Consider the following 23,665-nt stretch of genomic DNA (forward strand, 5'->3'; position numbering starts at 1 on the left):
TATGCTGCCAAATTTCACCCAGAATAGGTAAAAGACAGCTCATTGTATTTTCTCTCCTTTTAAAAATAAAGAAATACCGCAAGGGGCGCCTAACTTAGGGGCCAACAGGGTGTCTTTGTCACAACAGGAGCATTCTAGCTTCCTGTATGTCTTCTTGATTCTGTCTTTAAGTTCAGGTAAAGTGGGCAACTGTTAATAGGGTAAACGCATTTATATATTTTGGTTGTACACTACCACCCTTCCCAGTGAACAGGCCGGTTTCATGGTTCCGTTGCCGGGACCGAATCACTTTTTTCCTAAAGAATGAGCCAGGGTTTGTTTGGGTGTAGTCACAGAATTGTGCATTATGGCTGATAGAAAGGAAGACACCAGAGAGGAAGCGTGTGCATCATAGGAGATCCCTGTTGTTCATGAGGTGGGAGAGTCTTCTAGACCTCCACAGTTTGTTACTCCTCCTGTTATGGTTGAGCCACAAGTTCTTACGGCTTCTTCTATGGATGAAGACATTTTCAAGACTCAGTTAGTTGCTGCTATGAGTATGTTTACTCAAGTGATGCAGAATCCAAGGTTTTTGGCATTTATGCAGCCCTCCCTTTCTTTACAGCAAGTGGGGCAATCTGCAAAGACTCCGAATCCAGTAGAGGTCCACGATAAGGGTAAGCATGCTGCAGATTCAGTGGAAACACCAAGGCAGCTTGCAGAGTCAATGGAGACTCCAAGATTGGTTCCGACTGTCCAGGAATAGGTGGCGGAAACGCTAGTTACACAGGCATTGCCATTTCAGCTTGCCACTTTACAGCAGCCAAATGTTGATTTTAATGGACAGGGAAACAGTTTTCAAGCTTTACCACAAGTTTTCCCACCGACCTCTGTACATCCTGGGTACTTTGGAGGTGGATCTATATTTCAGAGTATGGCTGGTTATGCGCCTGGAAACCAGATTTATGTACCAGGAACAGTGTTTGGGGGTACACAGGGTTTTATGCCAAACCCCATGTATGGCAATATAGGCATGCAGCCTGGATTTCAGGGTGTTCAAGGCAGTTTTGGCACGCCACAAGGCACTTTTGGTATGGCTGGTTATCAAAATCAGCAAGCAAGTATTGTGTCTACAAGCCCTGTAGTCAATGGTCTGGCAACTCCCATGCCACCTGTTAGTGTTCCTATGTTACAGGCATATCCTACGGACCCTTTGATGGCTCATGAGAAGCCAAAGCCATACAAGGAAGGTGGTGCAGCTGTGCAGTTTGACATCTTTCGGGGATTTGAAGATAGGACTAAGGCACTCTCTTTCTTACAGCAGTTTGATGCCGCATTTGCAGCAGGGAACTTTACAGAGCCTTCTAAGGTTCAGAAAGCTGCCACTTTTCTTAAGGACAATGCTAGTCAGTGGTGGAGTACACTATTGATGCAAGGACAGGCTCCTGCCACTTGGACTTACTTTAAGCAAGTATTTGCTTCTGCTTGGTTGACCAATGAATTTGAGATTGATGTTATGTCAGCTTGGCACAATTTGGATGCATCTAAATGCAAGGATCTGGAAGACTATAATAAGAAGTTTTGGGAGGCTTTGCTTCCAGTCACTTCTTACAGGGTTGTGCCATTGACTGAGCAGATAGAGAAATATTGCTATGAGCTGCCCAAGGAACTTCGGAATTATTGTACAAAGACAAAGGTCACCACTTTGACTCGGTTAATTGAGAATGCTACCACTGGAAATGCATTATTGTTGGGACAGTCAAGTGGTTTTGGGGGCAGCATTAAACAGGACAAATCTGAAAAATTTTCAGCAAAGAAGCCATTTGGTAAACAAGTTTCTCAGATTTCTCAAAGCACAGGTAAATCTTGGCAGTTCAAGAAGAAGCCAGCCAAGTTCTTTGAACAGCAGTCAAAGGACCAGAAGAAACCTTTTGTGCGCAAGTCTCTTGAAGAGAGAAAGGCTTTAATGGCTGAGAGGAAGTGCTTTATCTGTGAGCAGACTGGTCATATTGTGTCTAACTGTCCGGACAAGAATAAGAGAACAGCTGATGATGATAAAGAGGACAAAAAAGGAAAGAAGCCCAAACCTTCAGCAGGTTTAGTGCCAGATATGCTAGGAGACAAGCCACACTCGGATGCTAATGAGCTTTGTAGAGCTTGGGGTAAAGTTAGGGATCAACATGTACTCGTTTTCTTTGATCCTGGAGCTAAGGCAAACTTTATCTCACCAGAGTTGGCTTCTACTTTGGGCATCAGAGCAGATGAGATGGGCCACACAGCAGAGGCAGGGTTGGCATGTCCTGGCCACTCAGAGTCTGTGACACCCATTCTTGGAAAGTTGCGTCTTCATAGACAGTCTTATGTTGATGCAGAAGAATTTTATATCATGCCACTTGAAGGGTGTGATGTCTTGTTGAGAATGCCATGGATGTTCAAAAAGCATGGTGTGTTGGATGCCTTTAACAAGACACTAACTTTGGAACATAGGGGAAAGACTCATGTGCTTGATGTGAAGCTTAAAGGAGAGTATGTACCTGTTGTATCGGCTTCTGCCATTACATCTGTAATAAAGAATCATCTTTCTGCGTACTTGATTTTTGCACGAGATGTCAAGGATAATGATGAGTCAAATTTTTCTATGTTAGATAGAGACAGGTCTGCTTTCTTGTCTCAGTTCAGTGATTGTTTTTCTGACTCATTACCGTCACAATTGCCACCAAAGAGGTCTGAGGATCATGCGATAGATTTGGTGCCAGGCAGTAGCCCACCAAATAGACCTCCGTATAGGGTTAGTGCAGCCCAACAGAAAGAGAGATTGAGCCATGTGAATGAGCTATTGGAAAAAGGGCTGATTCAACCAAGTTCATCTCCCTTTTGCTCATCAGTGCTCTTAGTGCAAAAGAAGGATGGCTCTTGGCATATGTGCATAGATTATCGAGCATTGAACAAGAGTACCATCAAGAATAGGTTCCCCATTCCAAGAATTGACGACATCCTTGACCGTTTGGAAGGAGCGTCAATTTTCAGTAGGATAGATTTGAAGAGTCCATGGATACCATCAGATCAGGATTAAGCAAGAGGATGTGCATAAGACTGCATTTAGGACCACGTTTGGTCTCTATGAGTTCTTGGTAATGCCATTTGGACTTACTAATGATCCTGCTACGTTTAATCGAATGATGGACAGGATTTTTCGTCCATACAGGCAGTTTGTTGGTACATTCTTTGATGACATGATTGTCTTTTCAAAGAATGAACAGGAGCATAGAGAATACTTGAAAGCAATCTTTGATGAGCTTCGCAGTAATAGGTTGCTTATAAATGGCAAGAAGAGTGAGTTCTTCTTGGAAGAAATCCAGTTCCTGGGGCACATAGTGTCAAAGGATGGTGTCCGAATGGATCCTGCTAAGGTTGAAGCAATTAGAACATGGCCAGATTTGAAGACTGTCCATGATGTTAGAAGCTTCTTGGGTTTGTGTTCGTACTACAGGAGGTTCATCCCCAACTTTGCAGAGATTGCTTCACCTTTACATGCTTTACAGAAGAAAGGAGTCTCTTTCCAAGGGACACACAAAGAGATTTCAGCTTTTAATCTTCTTAAAGAAAAGATGACTTCTAGTCCAGTGATCATTCTGCCAGATCTTAGGAAGTCATTTGTTGTCCAGTGTGATGCCTGTGGCAATAGCATTGGTGCAGTGCTAATGCAAGATGGCCGGGTAGTGGCTTATGAAAGCAGAATCTTGCGAGGGCCAGAAGAGACTATGCACATCTATGAGAAAGAATTGCTGGCTTTGATTCATGCGCTTTCTTGTTGGAAACACTACCTACTTGGGGCAGATTTTGTTGTCCAGACAGATCATCAGACATTGCGTTATTTCTTAACTCAGACTAAGCTGTCAGAAAAGCATATGCGTTGGGCAAACTTTTTGTCAATGTTCCATTTTCAGATTGTGCATGTGGAAGGCAAAAAGAATGTTGTGGCTGATGCTTTGTCAAGGAAGCCACAAATTTCAGTTGTGTCAATTACTTATCATCATGAGCTTGATAAACAGTATGCTGATGATGAAAATTTTGCAAGGATCTTTGATCAGCTTGTCAATGGACAACATCATGAGCATTATCTACTCAAGGGTGGTTTCATGTTGATGCATGGTAGACTATGTGTGACTATGCCATTGAGACAAAAAGTTATGACAGAGAGTCACTCTCCACTGTATACAGGGCATCATGGTATTGATACAACAGTCAAAGCAGTAGAGACATTCTTTTATTGGCCTACTTTGAGAAGAGACGTGGATGCTTTTCTGCGGCAATGTTTGATTTGCCAGAAGGTCAAGTTTGACAGGCAAAAAGCACCAGGGCTTTTACAGCCATTGCCTATTCCAGATAAACTATGGGAAAGCATAGCTATGGATTTTATCTTTGATCTTCCAAGGACACAGACAGGAAATGATGGGATATGGACTATTATTTGCAGGTTTAGCAAACAGGCTCATTTCATTCCTGTCAGGAAGAAGATAAAACCAAATCAGATGGCACGTTTGTTTATGTGCAATGTCTTCAAGTATCATGGTATGCCACAGTCTATTGTCAGTGACCGTGATCCATGGATGACAAGTCTATTCTGGAGAGGCATATTTGAGAACATGGGCACAACACTTAAGTTCTCATCGTCATTTCATCCACACACTGATGGACAGTCAGAAGAGGCAAATTCTACTGTCTTAGATCTGCTTAAGTGCTATGTGTCAGAGCACAAGTCAAAGTGGGAGCAGTATTTGCCTTTGGTCTAGTATGCATACAATAAAACTGTGCATTCGTCAACAGGCAAAGCCCCTTTCGAAATTGTTGAAGGTGGTAAAAAGGTTCCTCCCATTTTGCATACAAAGGATAAGATCTTTCAGGCAGACCAGTATGTGCAGAGTATGGGTGAAATGTATCAGAAAGTTAAGCATGCCCTTAAAAGGACTCAGGCAAAGCAAAAGAAAGCTGTTGATCATCACCGTCGTGAATTGATATTTTCACTTGGTGATTGGGTACTATTGCGGTTTGAAAAGGCACGCTTAAAGAAGCGGAAAGGCAAGGAAAGTCTTTTCACTAAGCTTAGTATGCGATACTATGGGCCTTTTCAAGTAACAGAGAAGATTAGTGATATCAATTATAGGCTGAAATTACCTGAACATTGGAAGATTCATAATGCTTTCCATGCAAGTCTTCTTAGACCCTATCTAGGTGATGTGCCAGAAGATATGCTAGCTAAGGAACAGCCCGAAGTCGAGGAACTTGACGAAATTCTTGTTCCAGAACAGGTATTGGCACACAAAGAAAGGAAAGTGAAAGGCAAAGTTGCTAGAAGATATTTGGTTAAGTTCAAGAACTATCCAGCTATAGATGCTAAGTGGATAGACGAAGGTGAACTTGCAGAGTCACCTAATGTGTTGGAAACTTTACCTTGAAGCATTTCGCTTGCAACCTACCTTGACCCCTTGTATCTCTAAGCTGAAATAGATTGTCAAAGTGACAATTGCTCAAGAAAGAAATTATGTACAGAAACAGATTTTATACAAGTTAACACTCAATGTGTCCATATGGTTTTCTCCGTGCTAAAGAAGTAAGTATTGCTTGCAAGAATACAGTTTTTACTTCTATTGAATTGAATACATGTTGTAACAATGGTTACTCGATCGGGCATGTATTCTGTGAATTGACTCAGTGGGGATATCATTTTGATGTACCGGCCACTAGATCCCTAGTCAGGGTGATGTGAAGTCATCAAATGAGAATCTGCCACTACGGGGATATCATTGTGGTGTACCGGCCACTATATCTCGAAACAGTGATGTGGAGTCACATGATGATAGTCTGCCATGTTTCACAATTAGAACATACATGTGTTAACAATGTGTTCAATACACAATGTTGACTGATAGCATGTATGTGTTGTACATGTGCTGCCAAGTGTAAGTTCACTAGGATAGCTGGAAGCATGTATGACATCATGCAAACGAGGACGTTTGCGATTTTGAGAGAAAGGTATGTCACAAGACTGTGACAACTATTACTTTTTTGTTGATTTCTTTATTACATACTTTATTTGGTTTTTCTTTTTGGAAGGATCCCTCTTGAAATCTAAATGCCTAAGTTGCATGGCCAGTATGTGAAACGGACAGGAATGTCTAGTGAGTCAAGACTGGACAGTTAAGGTCCAATATAAGTATGGAAGAGACTTGTGAAAGTGTATATGGACAAGTGTATTGAAGAACTAGCCTAGAAGAGACTAGTTCAAAGTGAAGATGGACAAATCTTCAAGAGATTAGTCCATGTGGGGTCATCATCAGTGGAAATTCACTTTTAGTTGAGCTACATTGCAAATTTGGATGTAGCCATAGTCTGCAATGATGGTCAGAAGACTAGTGGGGATGCAATGGAAGCAACTCCTAAAATTTAGGGAGTTACTATTTTGGGACCTCAAAATCTGTTCGCGTCATTATCTTCGTTTTTGCACGAGGATTAATCCTCTAGTCTGTGCCGAGGCCAAATTTTGAACAGAGGATGGAGAATTTTAGACCGGAAAGGCTGGAACGGGAAACACCTTGCAATGCTGCCATTTGGCACAAATTGGTGCACTTACCTCTTTAAAGAGGGCTGGCGTGCAGTTTTTTGGGTCTTGGAGGGCTCATTTGAAGAGGAGGAACAGTTGCTGATGCAGAATTGGTTTTGGAGAGCTTGCCTACCTTGTCTATGATGCACAGAGGGTTGGGCTTGCTCCCTACTCTCTCTCTCTCTCCCTGACAGTATGGTTATGCTGCAGAATCAAGGGCCTTTCTTCTAATTCGGAGGTTATTTCAGAGCCCAATTGATGTCAGAATCAAGGGACACTTGGTCCAGATGATGCAGGACAGTGCAGGGAACAATATGAGCTGAAAACAGGTGTCAGAACAGGGCTGAACCAGTAATTACAGTGGGCTGAACAATACAGGAAACAATAAGAGTTGTAAACAGGTTTCAGAACAGGTCTGAACCAGTAAATACAGCAGGCTGAAATAGTCAATTCTGCACTTCAACCAGAAGATTCAGACTTGGCCAGAGTTTCCCCTCCTGGTCGGCATGTTTTGGGTCAGTGATTGTACTGTTATGCTGCCAAATTTCACTCAGAATAGGTGAAAGACAGCTCATTGTATTTTCTCTCCTTTTAAAAATAAAGAAATACCGCAAGGGGCGCCTAACTTAGGGGCCAACAGGATGTCTTTGTCACAACAGGAGCATTCTAGCTTCCTGTATGTCTTCTTGATTCTGTGTCTTTAAGTTCAGGTAAAGTTGGCAACTGTTAATAGGGTGAAAGCATTTATATATTTTGGTTGTACACTACCACCCTTCCCAGTGAACAGGCCGGTTTCAATCACTCTAGGTCTCAGTTGCTTTGTGTCACACAGTCGTCCATGCATCAACAGAAATCCATCTCTTAGCATAAAATGCTCATGCCTTTGGCCATTGCAAAGCTGATCATCAACATTAGCAAAGTCCGAATCAGCAGCATATTGCTCTTTCATGGCATCCAACTCAGTGTGATAAACCATAGTGATGGCTGAAATTTGTGGCTTACGTGACAATGCATCAGCCTCAACATTTTTTTTACCATCGATGTGTACAATCTGAAAATGAAACATAGAGAGAAAATTTGCCCATCTCATATGCTTCTCTGACAACTTTGTTTGCGTCAGAAAGTATCTCAAAGTCTGATGGTCTGTCTGCACTGTAAAATCAGCCCCCAACAAATAATGTTTCCACATAGACAGTGCATGAATTACAGCCAAGAGCTCTTTCTCATAAACCTGTAAATTGCTCTCTGCACCGTGGAGAATTCAGCTCTCATAAGCCACAACTCGGCCATCTTGCATAAGGACAGTCCCAATGTTGTTACCACATGCATAACATTGAACCACAAATGACTTCCTTAGATCAGGCAACACAAGCACAGGATCTAAAGTCATCTTTTCCTTCAACTTTTCAAATGCTGAAATTTCCACTGCTGTCCATCTAAATGGCACATCTTCCTTTTGCAAAGCATGCAATGGAGATGCAATTTCAGCAAACCCAAGTACATACTTCCTATAGTAAGAACATAAATCCAAGAAGCTGTGGATCTCATGAACATTCTTCAAAGCTGGCCATAAACGTATTGCTTCAACCTTAGTAGGGTCCATACGAACACCATCAGCCAATACAATATATCCCAAGAAGTGGATTTCATGCAAGAAAAATTCACTCTTCTTGTCATTGATAACTAGCCTATGCTTACGTAGCTCATTGAAAACAATGTCCAAGTGCTTTCTATGCTCCGCCTCATTCATTGAATAGACAATCATGTCATATCAATCACTGCATGCATACGGTGGCACCATGGCATACCAAGCAATACATCACAACCCTCAAGTGGAGCAATGTAAAACTCTTCATTGTCCACATATCCCTATAAGTGCAACCGAAGCTTTCCAATGAGTGTTGTGACAGGTTTTGCATGACCCTTACATGTCATTCCAACTTCCCCCATGGCTCCCATCTCATCCTCTTTGATGCCTACACGGGCTGCCATGTCAGTAGAGATGAAGTTGGCTCATGCACCATTATCAAAAAAGATCAATCCATGCTAATCCCTAATTTTGCCCCATGCTCTGCACAACTCAGTAGCATCATCATTGGGCTAATCATTAACAACATCAGGCACCAATCCCACTGATGTTTTGGGCCTTTTACCCTAGGATCTCCCTGATTTTCTGATTTTGCAGCTTGCTGCCTATTGGGACAATTCTTTGCAATATGACCCTCCTGTTCACAAATAAAGCATTTATTTGCAGCCATCAATTCCCTATGTTGTGCCAATGTTTTCGAGCCCTTTCTTTGTTGTTTTGGCCTCTTTTCAGGCTGGTTTTCAGATATGCCCCTTTTCTCAGCCTTAAACAACTTTTTATTCGGCTTCTCCCCGCTCTCTTGGAAGTCCGAATCCTTTCCATGTAGCAAAGCATCCGCTGTAGTAGCAATCTCTATGAGCTGAGACATGCTAGACACGGTGGATTTTATGCAAAAATCCTTGATTCCTTTGGGCAGCCCACATACATATTTTTCCACTTGCTCATGAAGGGGTAAGGCACGATAGGAAGTGACGGGCAGCAATGCATCCCAAAACTTCTTATTGTATTGCTCTAAATTCTTGCATTCCTTAGCATCAAGCTTGTTCCAAGCTGTCATGATGTTGTTAGCAGAGTATTTGTCAGCTCATGTGTGAGTCTGAGCTTGATCTGGGCTGGGCATTTTTTTTAGGTATTTTAGGTATTTTTCTGGTGTGGCATTTTGTGCCAGTGGAGCGTTTTATGCACCAGTCGGCCAGCTTTAATGCTGTCCGACCAGCATTATTGCTCCCCACTTTTTCAGCCTATTTATACTCAGTGGCTCCTCCTCAGTCAGTCACTTCATCTTCACCATCTGCAGACTCTGTGGAGAGAGGAGCCAGTGCCAGTGCCCACGCAGCCAGTGACTCACTGTTGTATGCGACTGTCTCGTGTTCAGATATATGGATTCCATTTCCCGTGCATACATCTGAGTTCTCATCTGTATCGTGTTCTTTCTTTTCTCTTTTTGTCTTGTGTTTCAGCAGTTTATTTCAGCACACGTTTATGCTTTCACCGCTGCTCCACTTCTGACAGATGTCCACCTCAAAGGTACTAGTCAACCAATTCGATGCAAACATTTACTTGAATTGTACCCATGTTGACGGTGCTCTACCTTGCATCAAGAGCGTGGACCACCACTGCAATGCATTCCCCTTCAAGAAAGTGGCTGCCTTTCGAATCTTAGAGGATTTGGTGAAGTTTCCCCCTGAATAGGCTACATCAAACTGCTAAATGAAGGTCAAAGCTTTCAACTTATCTTGTGCACCACTGAAGGACTCAAACTTCATTGCTTTTCCACCCTCATCATAGTCTTTTGCTTCCCCTTTGGGAGTCAAGCTATCATACACTGGCTGCTGCAAAAAGGGTGCATTTGCTGTATTTACATCATGACCAAGTCCAAATGAAGCATTTGCATGACCAGCACTGATTCCTTGAGCCGCATAAGCATTCGGGGGTGCAAATGCATTGCCAAACATTTCACTTGGTGCCCCAGGCATCAAGCCAATGCTACCATACATAGGGTTTTGCACATTTCCAGCCATACCCAAAAACAATGGGCCTTGCATACCATGCATTGGCTACTGCATACCATAGGGATTTGTGCCATGCATTCCCATATGCGGCCCTCGACCAACCATTGCATGAAAAATCGTGCTACCACCAAAGTATCCTAGCTGCCCCATCATAGCATACATGCCCGGCTGTCCAAAATCCATTGGATTGGCACTTCCATAATGGCCTTGCATTTGCATTCCTTGCCCCATAGGTACCAACCGTTTAGCTTCATTGGCCTCTTTAGGAGCTTCAAGTGAAGGATTTGGCACTACCTTCCGTGCACCTTGCCTGTCCCGAAGGTGTAGAAGTTGACTTCTTCTTCTTGCCCTTGCTGTCCTTCTTCGGAGCATTCAAAAATCGGGTGAACTGAGGATCCTTTGCCAATTCAGCAAAGAGATTTACTGCTATCCTCATCCGATTCTTGAACTGGTCATCAAATTCCTCTTCACTTTGCTGGTCATCTACCTCATGACGGCTTGAAGGCCCTGCATCTTGCCCAACAGCAACATTTTCAACTTGTTGTCCATCATGAGAGCCTTGTCCAAGATTAGGCATTGCATTTCCTTCATTCCCATGAGAATGTCCATACTGAGAGGCATCATCATTGCTTGATTCCATCTCACTATATGAAGACATGTTGCTGTAATTTCTCAGCTGGACACAAAAATCAGCACTAGCACAAAGCTTTGGCTTGCAATCAGGTGTCTCGGGCTCACCAAATCAAGAGATTGAGTGATTATCCCGGCAATGGAACCATGAAACCAGCCTTCCTTCTCGGATAGGGTGGTTTAACCTGATTAAGCACTTAATTACAGCAATTAGCAAATGAATATAAATTGAAATGCTCACTTTACCTTCATAAACTTGGACAGTGGACACCTGTTGGCCCCAAAACTGACGCCCCTTTCGGTATTTCCTTAATTTCAATTGCTAATGGATAAATTACAAGCTGAGATTTCACAATCTCCTTGGCTAATTCAAAAGCCCCTTGCTGTTCCAATAATCAGTAAAGCATTCGGGCAAATTGCTCCTTGATTTTCACCCAAGACTTGCTCTAATGGAACCCCAACTGGTCAAATGCTGCCCCAAATTCACAATAGATGCGTTGGCATCTAAAATCCTCGGGCAAATTGCTCCTTGATTTTCACCCAAGACTTGCTCTAATGGAACCCCAACTGGTCAAATGCTACCCCAAATTCACAATAGATGCGTTGGCATCTAAAATCCTCACAATTCCACGAATTTACGATGCTGATTTCAGATACAATGCCTTTGACTGATGGCACGGGTCCCAAGGTGGCTGCTATACCCTAATTACTGCTGTAATTTAGGGTTTACAGTAGTAAACTCTCTGCTCTCCACCAAATTTGGCTGTACTCTGCTACCCATGGCTGAAAATTGCTGAGAATACTTGAGCATAGACTAGAGGAGATGAGAGAATGCTGTAGAAAGAGAGAAAATCAGCTGAAATGTATCTTCTGATTCGTAGCTCTGATGACAAATCTCATGGCACCAACAGCTTCAAAAAGGGGGATAAAACACCAGCTCCGCTCACACGAGCCCTCCTCTCCTACTGCCGCCTCTCTTGAGGCGGAAGAGAAAACCTGCTACCCCTGTCTTGTCGCGGCGCGCGATCAGTCATCGTTGCCTCTCAGAGCTAAATATGATCACCTCCTCTCCCTCCACCCAGCTCCGAATGGCTGCTATTCAGCTTCCACTACCCTCCAAGCCTTCTCCCTAGTTGCATGGGAAAGTTTTGCCAAGTGGCAGCCTTCCTAATGCATTTTCAGTCATTAAATTAATTTTTCAGAATTAATTAATTCTGAAAATTAATTTCAGCCCTTTTGACCCTACCCAAAATTAAACGTGCCTATTTGGAATGAAATTGGCTAGGCCATTTGCAGCTTGGAGCCCAACCTCTGTTGACCCTTACACTAGCATTAATTAATTAATTAATTAATGCTAGTCCCTAGTGTCACCACTGACACTTAATGGCCAAACAATTGTCCTAGGGTCCAACCTGGCACCAACTGACCACCAGAACCCAGTTGGCATAACTTAACACAACTTTTGCCTTTAACACCCACTGCATCCTTGGGGTCCTTGGCCCGTTCCCATGAAATAACTGCCATGTGCATCACATGTACTAAACAACCTTACACATTTGATTAGTAACTTAATCAAATGTTACTAGCAAGATTAAAGCACCTCAAAAATTTCACGTCCCCGTGATAGTGTCTCTCCCCAAAACTCATGAGGAAGATTAGCAGTGAATAGCATGCACCGCACTCTTTCACATAAAGTCCTATTATATCTTTCAGTCACCCCATTTGAAAAAGGGTTGTAAGGCGCTGTAACCTCCCTCTTAATTCCCTTAAACTCAATAGATGTGAACTCACCCCCATTATCAGTTCTCAAGCATTTCAACTTTCTACCTATGTAAGTGGTCACAAATGCATGAAAAGTTTTAAAAACAACAAATACTTCACTTTTCTTTTTCAACAGATAAACCCAAATCTTCCTAAAACAATCATCAATAAAAGAGACAAAATATGCAACACCACCCAACGAATTCACAGACATACTACATACATCAGAATGCACTAAGTCCAAGACATTGGACTTACAAGAGACACCAGAGTAAAAGGAATTTTTCATTTGCTTTCCAAACTGACAGTCATTACAAAAGTCAAGTTTAGAGCCTTATCCATCAACCCTCTTCAAAGAGGTAAGGACATCAAGTCCTTTCTGGCTCATATGGCCTAGTCTCTTATGCCACAACTCCAAACGACAACCAATTTCAGCAAGTGCAAGGAACTTGCCATTCAAAGCTTTACAGTGTAAACAATACAAAGTGCCCTTCTTGGTTCCTTTTGCAATCAGGATGGAACCCTTTTTCAATTTCCACAAACCACCACCAAACAGTGTAGTATAACCATGCAAGTCAAGCTGACTAACAGATAGTAAACTCTTCTTGATGCGGCACATATCTAACATCTTTCAACACAAGCTCTTGCCCATTATCTAAAGACAAGTATACAGTGGAAAGAGGCACTTGAGTCTACGATCCAAGTCTAAGTGATACCATCATCAACTGACAAAAGTGCATCAACCACATCAGCCTTGGTAATCTGCATATCCTGCATGTGACATACAAGGGCATCATAATCAACTGTACATAATACGTCAACCTCTGTATCCGAAAGCTCCTCTATGACTACACTGGAGGACACATTTTCCTTTTTCCTTGCCTTTGGCTGCCTCAGATACATCTGTCTTATCCTCTTTCTTCTTTTTGTCTCCTGCATTCTTCTTTCTCTTTTGTTCCTTATTGTAATACCTACTATCAAGCTTCTTGTGTCCCTTCCAACCACAGTGATAGCAAGTAATGTCACTCTTTTCCTTTCCTTTGCTCTTGATTGTGTTTCTCTGCCCAGCATTTGCATTTCTCTTTTCAGCCCTGCCTCTGTTAACCCTCAGACGAACAAGGTGCAAAATCCGGAAAATCTAAAGCAAAAGATGAAGGCGCACCAAGAAAAATATGGAAATACAAGAAGCACAGAAGAGTCCTGAATCAAGGAGAAAGGCGCACAAAATAAGCGCAAGTCAATACTTTTGTAAAAGAGCGCAAGGCGCATCACGATTTATTTTAAGAGCGCCAGGCTCTCACCCATGCAAATTGTAAAGGTAGATGAGCAGTAGAAAAGAAGCTAGGAAGATAGGAGAACAATGGAAAAAAAAAGGGCCTAGGCCATAGCCAGCCATGTAAAAAGGCGTAGACCACCCAAGGGAAAGAGGGTTTTGTATATAAAGTTCAAAAAGTGAATGAGAACTCATTCTTTGGTATATGGCAAAGTGGACTATTCTTCTTTTTTCCTTCTCTTCTCTTCTCTTGCTTGCTTGTGAATGCTTGAGGGAGGGAGTGTGAGTGAGGGAGTGAGTGTGTGAGGATGAGGAATCTTGGAGGTGAATCCCTCCACCATCTCCTCTTTTCTTCTTCTTCTCTTTTCTTCTCTCGTCTCGCGCGTGGCTATGGAGAATGGAGCTTGGAGGAAGAGGCTTGAGGATGCTTGAGTGTGCATCACAAATTGTGGAGCTATTGGAGTGCTTGAGAGAGAAAGCAACTCGATGGGGCATCAAGGTAAGCTCACTTTACTCATACAGAGAGATAGCACATCGGCTATATGAGAGGTGGCCATTAGTGCTCGCTTGAAACGCCTGAACAATAAGAGATCCATGGGTCTCAACAGTTGAGCATGAGCCTGCTTCTATATTTTGGTTCTGTTGTCGGGACAACGGATTCAAGCTTGAGCGCGTGCGTGCTTCAAATCGAGCATCGAAGTAACGGTTTCATCCCCGAACCGGAGCATGAGATAGATAGGAGGTATTGGGTATTTAATCCGTGCTACAAGTAAGTATTTTTTCTTTTTGATGGTTAGTTGGGTAGGAGAAATCAGTTTAGTACTTTGCTTTCGATTCTTGTTGCATTTAGAGTAGGTTAAGGTTAAGAGATTGGTTGGAAAAGCGTAGGGTTTAGTACTGTAAAATAGGCCAAACAGGGCACAGATCTGGGAAAAACAAGAAGAAAGAGTGTTGAAGGAAATGCTCGCAGTAGAAATCCATCTTTGTCCCTAGCTCCTGCCCTGGCATCAACCATGTTCGCCTGATATCCATCTAGGTAAGATCCATCCTGATGATCTTGCGAATCTCTAACCTGCTCAAATCAAGAGATAGTGCATCAACTCGAAGGGGGGTAACTTGTCCATGCTAAAGCCATGCAGCTCTAACCACGCCGACATCTGTGCATACCAGCATGAAGTATCACCCTCTCCGGCAAGCTGCCTGGAGGACTCAAGGGCCAACCATGCATATCTATGTCTGGGTATGTATGCGACCAATCAGGTGAGGACCTCTACCACAATCGGTGTAGCTGCTAGCTCGGCTCTGATAATCTCATGTGGCACTAAGGCCTTACATCTAATCATCCTGGATATCATGGACACTAGGGGTTTCTCCATCGACCTCCATCCGTCACAAGTGTGCCCTGGTCTAGTACGGTGGTCAAGACTGAGCCCCCATATCAGGACTCCATAAAGTAGTGTGGATGTGACCAGTATATCGAAAAGCCATAGCTTGGTGCGGGGTTCTTGGAATTGCACATGTAAGCACACCCTCTCCAAGCCACCTAGTGTTGTGTATCCGCGAGTCAGTCTAGTGTCTGTTGCCTCTCGCATAGAAAAGGTGGACCCTGTGAAAAAGACTCCCAGGTATGTATAAGAATCCACATACTCCAGCTCCTTAAATCCATATGCGAGTTTAGGTGCTAATCTACTGACCCACTGTGGTGTAGTATTAAATACCATCACCTTGGTTTTACCAAGGTTCACTGAAAGCCCACTGTCCAAAGTATAGGAGTGCAATGCATCCAAGTGTCTATGTAGATCCTCTGGAGAGTCAGCTATCAATACAATGTCATCTGCATACAATAGGAGAGGTATCCAAGTGCCAGCTAGTGGAGCTCCTCTATCTCCTTCCTATGAAATATAATCAACAATCCCATCAATGTATAGGCCAAATAATGTCAAAGAGAGGGGGTATCCCTGCTTCGCCCCAATGGTGGAGTAAATAGGTACCGAAAGGCCCTCAGGTATCCAGACTCTACCCACAACTCTCTCATACAGTGCCAAAATACCCCAACTGAGCTCTTTCAATACTCCCATGGCATGCAATCTATGTATCAGCCTGTCTCTCGGTAATGTGTCAAAGGCTTTGCGAAAGTTCACAAAGCAGCAGTAGGTCCGTCGTCGGCCATGGGCCCTTCCCTCCTCAATGATCGCTCAGAGTGTGAGGATGTGATCCAACGTGGAGAAGCCTCTAAAGCCAACCTATCCCTATGCTCTAAGACCCCACATCTCTGCCCACTTGCTTAACTCATGCTCAAGGATAGAAGCATATAACTTAGCCAATGTATGCCCAACCATGATAGTTCGATAGTTACTGGGTAGAGTAGGGTCCCCTAACTTGAGGATAGGCACAATAGTGTTCATGCTCTAGATTTCTGGTAGGCCTTCACACATGGCTCTGTTAAACATGTAAGCTAGGAATCCTGCCACCAAATCTCTAGCATGGATCAAGTACTCACCTACTAGTCCATCATGATCTTGTGCCTTTCCTCTACTAAGTTTGTCAATGGCCTCTCAGACCCTACTTTCTGTAAAGAAAGTGGTGGTCTCTGGACAAGGCTCAAATGGGTCACGAAGAGGTGGCTAACCCTCCACAGTATAAAGACTAGTTGCATACTCCTCTCATATACCGGTGGACGTAATAGGTGTGGTCGGACAATGCTCTCTAAAAAGCCTCCAAGCCCCTCTAGAGTCCTGGCTCAAGAATAATTGATATAGGTCTCGCTCTAGCTGGGCCAAGAATGTTCTCTTCTTCCACTGTGTGACACATCTAAAGAGTATTTGTGCCTATCTGTGGGTAGTGGACCCCAATGCTCTCTCTCTCTAGCCGTGCTCTAGTCTCACGGCACTCATCATCATACCAACTATTCCGAGGTGTCACCCCGGTGGAGGCTCTATGTGTGGGTCATGAGTGTGGGAAGGCTACACCTGCAGTGATGTGTAGGGCCTCACTGAACTGTTGAGTCAACTCTTGTAATGGAACGTCGGGGTCTGCATCATGTAACAATCTAAGAATCTCTGCCCCATAGATATCCTCTCTCTCTCTGGAAAAGAGGTATCTCGACGTTAACGGGCGGGGCAGATTGGACTAGCGTGGCAAATGGCGAACGGGCGGCTCGAGGCTGCGTTTGCCACAGACGCAAGTAACTGTGCTGGCACCATATCGGTGAGGATAACATGTGAAGGCGCCGAATAGGGGGTATCTAGCTCGGCGCAACGAATTTTTCGTCGCTTCGGAAAAACACGTGCTGCGTTTGGCCCATCCAAGTTACACCGATTTTGGGCAAAGTCCCTGAATCGACCCTCGGCCCTTTCCTGTATTCGCCAACTTGGCCCACTCGACTCGAACGCCCACTGCTCGGCCCGTCCAAATCAGACACTCGAACCAACTCGCACTCGGCTCACGGCCCAATTCGGCCCAAGTACATTCGGGCACTTGGACACTCAACCGACCCAGACTCAGCCTGTCTGAGTCACCTACTCGTCCAGATTAGGTATTCGGCCTTCAGCCGCTCGGCCCGTCCGGATCAGTCACTCAACCCCTACAATTCAGACCTATTGGGCTGTCTAATCTTCCCTAGAATCGTTGAAATTTGGACCAACCCACCTAGACACCGGCCGTACGAATATCCAACGACCATACAGACACTTAAGACGCCTTTCTCGCACAAGGAGTAAAGGAATCAGCAAGACGCAGACGTAGAGGCGACGCTAATCGACCATCTAGCGATCTGGTCCATCAGCAACATCAAGCGGAGTCGTAGAGCGCTAATGAATCATGACTGAGCGGAGGGCATAGCGGAGAATCCTATGACCCAGTGAGGACGGCCAAAAACCGACCGTACAAGCCTATTAGGCTAAACCCGCGGTGAGAGTGCTAGAGCCATCCAGACACTTTGTTTTCTCCATCACTCCGATTTCCAGCCCACAAAACACACTTGAGAAGAGCTAAAAGCCTGATTTTTCAACTTGGTACAGAAAAGAACACACACACGCACAGAGTGAGGGTAAGTTGAGGACTGGTTGTAATTAACAAGGATCTCGCCCAAACTTAAGAACTTGAAGGAACCCACCAGTAAGAAAAGACCCAAAGACATAGAAGGATGATCAAATCCCCAAAGATAGGACCAAGCGAATAGCACAGCTAAAAAGCCGTACACAACAAAAACAAACGCTATCGTGGAAGTGGATCTGACGGCCTTATCAACTTGATCGACAACTTGGCAGAACAGGAAGCCTCGGACATGAAAGAGGCCAACTCAGGGCATAGAAGCAGCACTCCCTTTTTTATTAGGGCCCCAAGACACTCCATCAAAGTATAACGTGTACATCGACAATGGGTTTACACAGCCAGCCATCAAGAACTCCCCTATTCCTAATGATGATAATCAAAATTCAACATATTTAGAGGGTGAATTGACAACTCCATCCCATCTTCTTCATTAAACTCAACAGGAATGCTTGTCAAGATTTGTAAACAGTGATGGCAGAAAACTTTAATCTCCCACACAAAGATACCGTCTTCTTGCTCAATCACGTTGTACCCTTTGCTCCACCAGATAAGCTTCTCTTGATGATATCTTTGCTCTAGATATGGGTGCTCCAAATAAGGGATTAATCGCCTCATCAACCAGTTTAAGATCTCCTGCAGGTCTCAAATCAACCCCAGCATGGACCTGCAATGCATTTAGCGCATTAGCATACTAAAAAATAATAAGGTTTAATCTTATTAAGATTAACCTTATTTTTAAATTCCACTCCCTTAGATCAGCTAATAAATTCATGGACTTATTTTTACCTATCCTAACTATCTTGTAAGGGCCATCCCATCTAGGTTCCAACTGTCAGAGTGCAACGATGCGGAAGCATGGGACCAAGACTGAGAGAGAGAGTGAACACAGAGAGAAGAGAGAGAGAGAGAGAGAGAGAGAGAGAGACAGTGGAAGATGAAGATCTGATGTATAAGGTGTGTTGTATACAAAGATATGCAGATATATACACGGGCGCAGTGCGCTAGACTGCGTGTCTCCACCTCGACGATGCAACCTGCTATCCACCTCGAAGTACGCTGCAGTCTGCACGAATCTCCAGCCTGAAATCTGCAAACAGAAGTGTGAAACAATGTGCAGAACGTCGGCTATAAATAGCCTCAAATAATGCAAAAAATATGACAAGTCGGTTGCATTAAATGCAGCCGACTGGTACAGTCCGACGAGACTACCACGTGGCAGCTGACGTGGCAGGGCCAGGGGATGACAATCGCTAACACCAACTTCCCTGGAAATAGCTCCCTACGTGCATCGTAGTATAGAACTAACTATCCTTTCTTAAAGCTATATTTCTTCACTTTTAGATCATGCTGTCAGAAGTGGAGCAGCGGTGGAAGCATAAACATGTGCTGAAATAAACTGCTGAAACACAAGACAAAAAGAGAAAAGAAAGAACACGATACAGATGAGAACTCAGATGTATGCACGGGAAATGGAATCCATATATCTGAACACGAGACAGTCGCATACAACAGTGAGTCACTGGCTGCGTGGGCACTGGCACTGGCTCCTCTCTCCACAGAGTCTGCAGATGGTGAAGATGAAGTGACTGACTGAGGAGGAGCCACTGAGTATAAATCGGCTGAAAAAGTGGGGAGCAATAATGCTGGTCGGACAGCATTAAAAGCTGGCCGACTGGTGCATAAAATGCCCCGATGGCATAAAATGCCACACCAGAAAAATACCTAAAATACCTAATAAAAATGCCCAGCCCAGATCAAGCTCAGACTCACACATGAGCTGACAAATACTCTGCTAACACATGCAACCGCTTCATCCAACGCTTAGCCACTTCTTGTGCAACAAACTCTGCAATTCGAGCTCATCCAAGTGGGCTATAGTCGTAAACCGCTCAAATAGGGCATCTTCATCACCCAAATAATGATTGATTATGAATCTTATGGTCAGCATCTCAATTTCTAAGGGCAAGACACACTCCTCCCCAAAAACTAATTTAAACGGGGTATGGCCAGTGGCTCGTTTAAACATTGTGTTATACACCCAAACTCGCACATATAATTTTGTATCCCAGTCCCGTTTCTTTTCGGAGACTATCTTGGATAGGATACCCACAAGCTGCTTATTGGTACTTTCAACTTGTCCACACACACATGCATAGAGTGAGGGTAAGTTGAGGACTGGTTGTAATTAACAAGGATCTCACCCAGACTTAAGAACTTAAAGGAACCCACCAATAAGAAAAGACCCAAAGACATAGAAGGGTGATCAAATCCCCAAAGATAGGACCAAGTGAAGAACACGACTAAAAAGCCGTACACAACAAGGACAGATGCTATCATGGAAGTGGATCTAACTGGCCTTATCAACTTGATCAACAACTTGGCAGAACAGGAAGCCTCGGACATGAAAGAGGGCAGCTCAGGTCGTAGAAGCAACGAAGAACTGAACCTAGGCGATTTTCCTAAGGCTATCCAATAGAAAGTGAAAAAATACGATGCTCAAACCCAACTGAAACACCACGGTAGACCTGTAGAGGATGTCATAGCATATCTTGAGGAGAAGAGAAAGCTGTCACGCAGGGCTCTGCAAGGCCTAGCCCCGTACAACCAGGATCAGCAAACTAGGAGCTTGTGCCAGAGCATGAAAATGCGAGAGATCAAGAGAGTGCTAGCCCTAGCAGACAGAAATCGGTCAAAGAGCGAGAGAGCACTAGAAGGAGACATCACACTGAGCGAGCTTCTGACGAAGCGGCTGCTAGATAACACGGCAGCAAAGCAAAGCATTGCAACATTAGCAACATCACTACTAGCGGGGTTAGAAGTCAACTAAGGCTCTAAGAGCCAATCGAGAATTCCTGTGGTGGCGAAGCTATTGGACAAATACCAAGCAAACAACAACACATACAGCTTCGTGGAGCAGTTCAAGCAAGTCTGCGAGGCCAACGGCCTCACCGATCCTACTAAATGCTCCCAAGCTTTTGGACTATGCTTAGGTGACAAGGGCCAGACTTGGTATACGAGTTTGGATGTTGCAGAGCATGCCAATTTTAATGGCTTGAAAAATCTCTTCATTAAGAGATTTTCCGAACCTGGGTACTCCAATAACTTACTAGTGTAACTCATGAACGTCAAGCAGAGAGAAGGAGAATATTCGAGATTATGTGACCCATGTGAGGAGCCTCTTAAAGACAATCCCAATGGGCGAGAGACCAACCGAAAGAGCCGTATCCACGATATTTATCAGCGGAATATAATTTGAAGAGCTCTACAAAGCCTTGGCCAACAACTTGAGCTTGCAGCGAGACGCATTAGCAAAGGGTCTTTGGAGAAGCTATTAGAGTGGATAACCAGCTCAAGGAAAAAAGCTCCAGAGGCTCAAATCGAGAAGAGTCCAGTGCCAGGAGTTCCGAGGAGCCCTCAATGCCGAGTGAGAGAGCAGGCCCAAGCGCGCAGGACAAAGGGAAGGACATTGATTCGGGACAAGCGCTAGCAGAGATTAGGATAGACATAGCCAAACTGTGGGAGATAATGAGATGAACAACGCGCCTACATGTTCAATGCGTGCATTGTGGCGAAAACCACTTGCCAGCCAAGTGTCAAGACCCCACCCTAGGTCACGACCTTGCGCTAATTGTGGTAGGTTCGGCCATGACGCCATGCATTGTAAACTACCTCAGAGACTCCCATACCCGCAATCCTACGATCAACCCTACCTTGCAAACAGGCCACCGAACTTCTTTAGAAGGGGAGTCCCATTGGCTCTCCCGGCACCTAATGACACTAAGCCACTCATCCCTAGGATGAAAATAAATCCTACAGGTATTCCCAGAACACCTGGACCCTACGTAACCCACCCACCGAGTGATACTCCAGTCCACTATGTGGATAAGCCTAGCGGCAAGAAGCCTTATGTAAACCCATACGTATCGTTCAATGAGGAAGGCAACGCAGTCCTTATGGACTACCGACTAATACCGGCGATGGCATTACGTAGAGGGAGAGGTAGAGGCCTAGGAGCACAGACCCAAGAGCCAATTGTGTGTTGGACTTGCGCTCACCCAGGACACATTTCTTCGCGAAGCCCCGAAAGGGAGCAAGCAAATAGAGATAAGGCTGACCAAAGATGCACTGAGTGTGGAGTCACTCATCTCTTTGTCGATTGCCCTAGACGGAGGCCATCCTCTAGTTCGGCAAACGAGCCATCGGTTCCATTGGGGTTGTTCGGTGTCAAGACACTTGATGGGGAGGCCACGCCTATCCCGTTGCATGTCATGACCCGCACACAAACAAAGCAAGTTGGCATATCATTGTCAAGGCCTAGCAACCTTGATGCAACCTTAGTTGGAAAGAGGAGTCGGAAACAAAGGAAGAAAAGACCAAACGCTAAGGTCACTCTCAAAACCGAAAGTGCCGCAACAGTCTGCTGGAAGGAAAGTCATTGACACAGAGGAAGAAACATCGGCTCCACGGACAGCTGAAAAGAGAAGAGCTAAGGTCAGGGAGTACCCCAACCCGAAGTGCCAACCCAAAGCCATCAATAAGGTGAAAGAGTGGGTGAAGGAGGCCCAAGAGTACCTAAAAGATGCAGAGCCCATACTAGAAGACGAGATCGATGATCTCTCAAGCATAAGCATGTCACTATCTCTTTCACAACCAAAATCAAGGGAGCCGATAGCACCACAGACAGAGCCGCATATACAAAGTCTAAATGCTCCGAGCCAACAAACTAGTCAAGGCCATTGGCCGAGAACCGCTGAATTAGGAGAAAGGCAAGCGGCTAGTAACCTCCTTAATACATTGGTGACCACCCCTGTGACTCTAAGCTTAGGCATGCAGTCCTACCAGTCCTAGCTCTTGGGGATGTTACAAGAAAGGGAATCATGGCCACGGGGGTAAAAGTGAGTGTGCTAAGCCATGCAGTACTCCAAACTTGGGATAACCCCCCAGTCGAGACTGCTAGGTTCAACGTCACACTGCCTAACGGAATGAAGGTGAGACCATTCGAAGTGTTGAAAAATTAGCCAGTGAAGATCGCAGGAATCCAATTCTCTATTGACTTTATAGTCATGAAGGGAGTGGACTACGACATCCTGCTAGACCGACCCTAGATGCACAACATGAGAGTCGTAGAAGATTGGGGCAATGGTCTCATCTTCTTAGGCAATCGAGCAGAGGCTGTAAAAGTAGAGATGGACACTTGGAAAACTATGCTAGTTGACCTAGATACCATCTCCACCACGCTGAAGAGTGACGGCCAAATTAGGAGATCCTATGGAGCCCTTACTAAGTATATCCCATGTCCTGAGGACGAGCGAGACTAGATGCATGTTCTTGCTATCATCGACCTTCCGTTCTCGGACACAAAGGAGTACGAACAAGCCATTAAGGCAACTAGCGAGCCCAAGGACACACCCTTAGTGCCAATCTGCATAATGACTGAAAGCCTACATGGAAGACCCAACCCTGTTACATTCTGAGTCTTGAACACTGGACGAGAGCTCCTGGAGATTCTAGGATACTTGACCGACAAGTTGGATGGTAATCCAACAACAAATCTTAAGCCACTCCAAGATCTCTTAGACAAGCCTGAATGGCGATGGTCCAAGATACATGATTTAAACTTAAGGTATAATCGGGCTTTAATCCTAGACTAGCAAGATGAGATATATTAGAACTTGAAGAATGATGCCCAATCGGATGACAGAGACAACTTTGATGATGAATATGAGGATTGTTGTTCCTTCAGTAATGAGAGCAAAAGAAAAATAGAT

At 44.3% G+C, this 23,665-nt stretch overlaps 1 protein-coding gene and 1 pseudogene across 4 annotated transcripts in view; one reads left to right on the forward strand and one right to left on the reverse strand.

Annotated features, from left to right (window-relative positions):
• LOC148014816 (protein MICRORCHIDIA 2-like) overlaps nucleotides 1–23,665 on the reverse strand; it is a 139,089-nt gene that overhangs the window by 84,787 nt on the left and 30,637 nt on the right. The gene's annotated exons all lie outside the window — the stretch shown is intronic.
• LOC148014817 (uncharacterized) lies at nucleotides 347–5,435 on the forward strand (annotated as a pseudogene).

Source organism: Lygodium microphyllum, chromosome 24 (assembly GCF_053477565.2).
Source record: "Lygodium microphyllum isolate KBCC chromosome 24, Lygodium_microphyllum_v1.1.10, whole genome shotgun sequence".
NCBI lineage: Eukaryota > Viridiplantae > Streptophyta > Polypodiopsida > Schizaeales > Lygodiaceae > Lygodium > Lygodium microphyllum.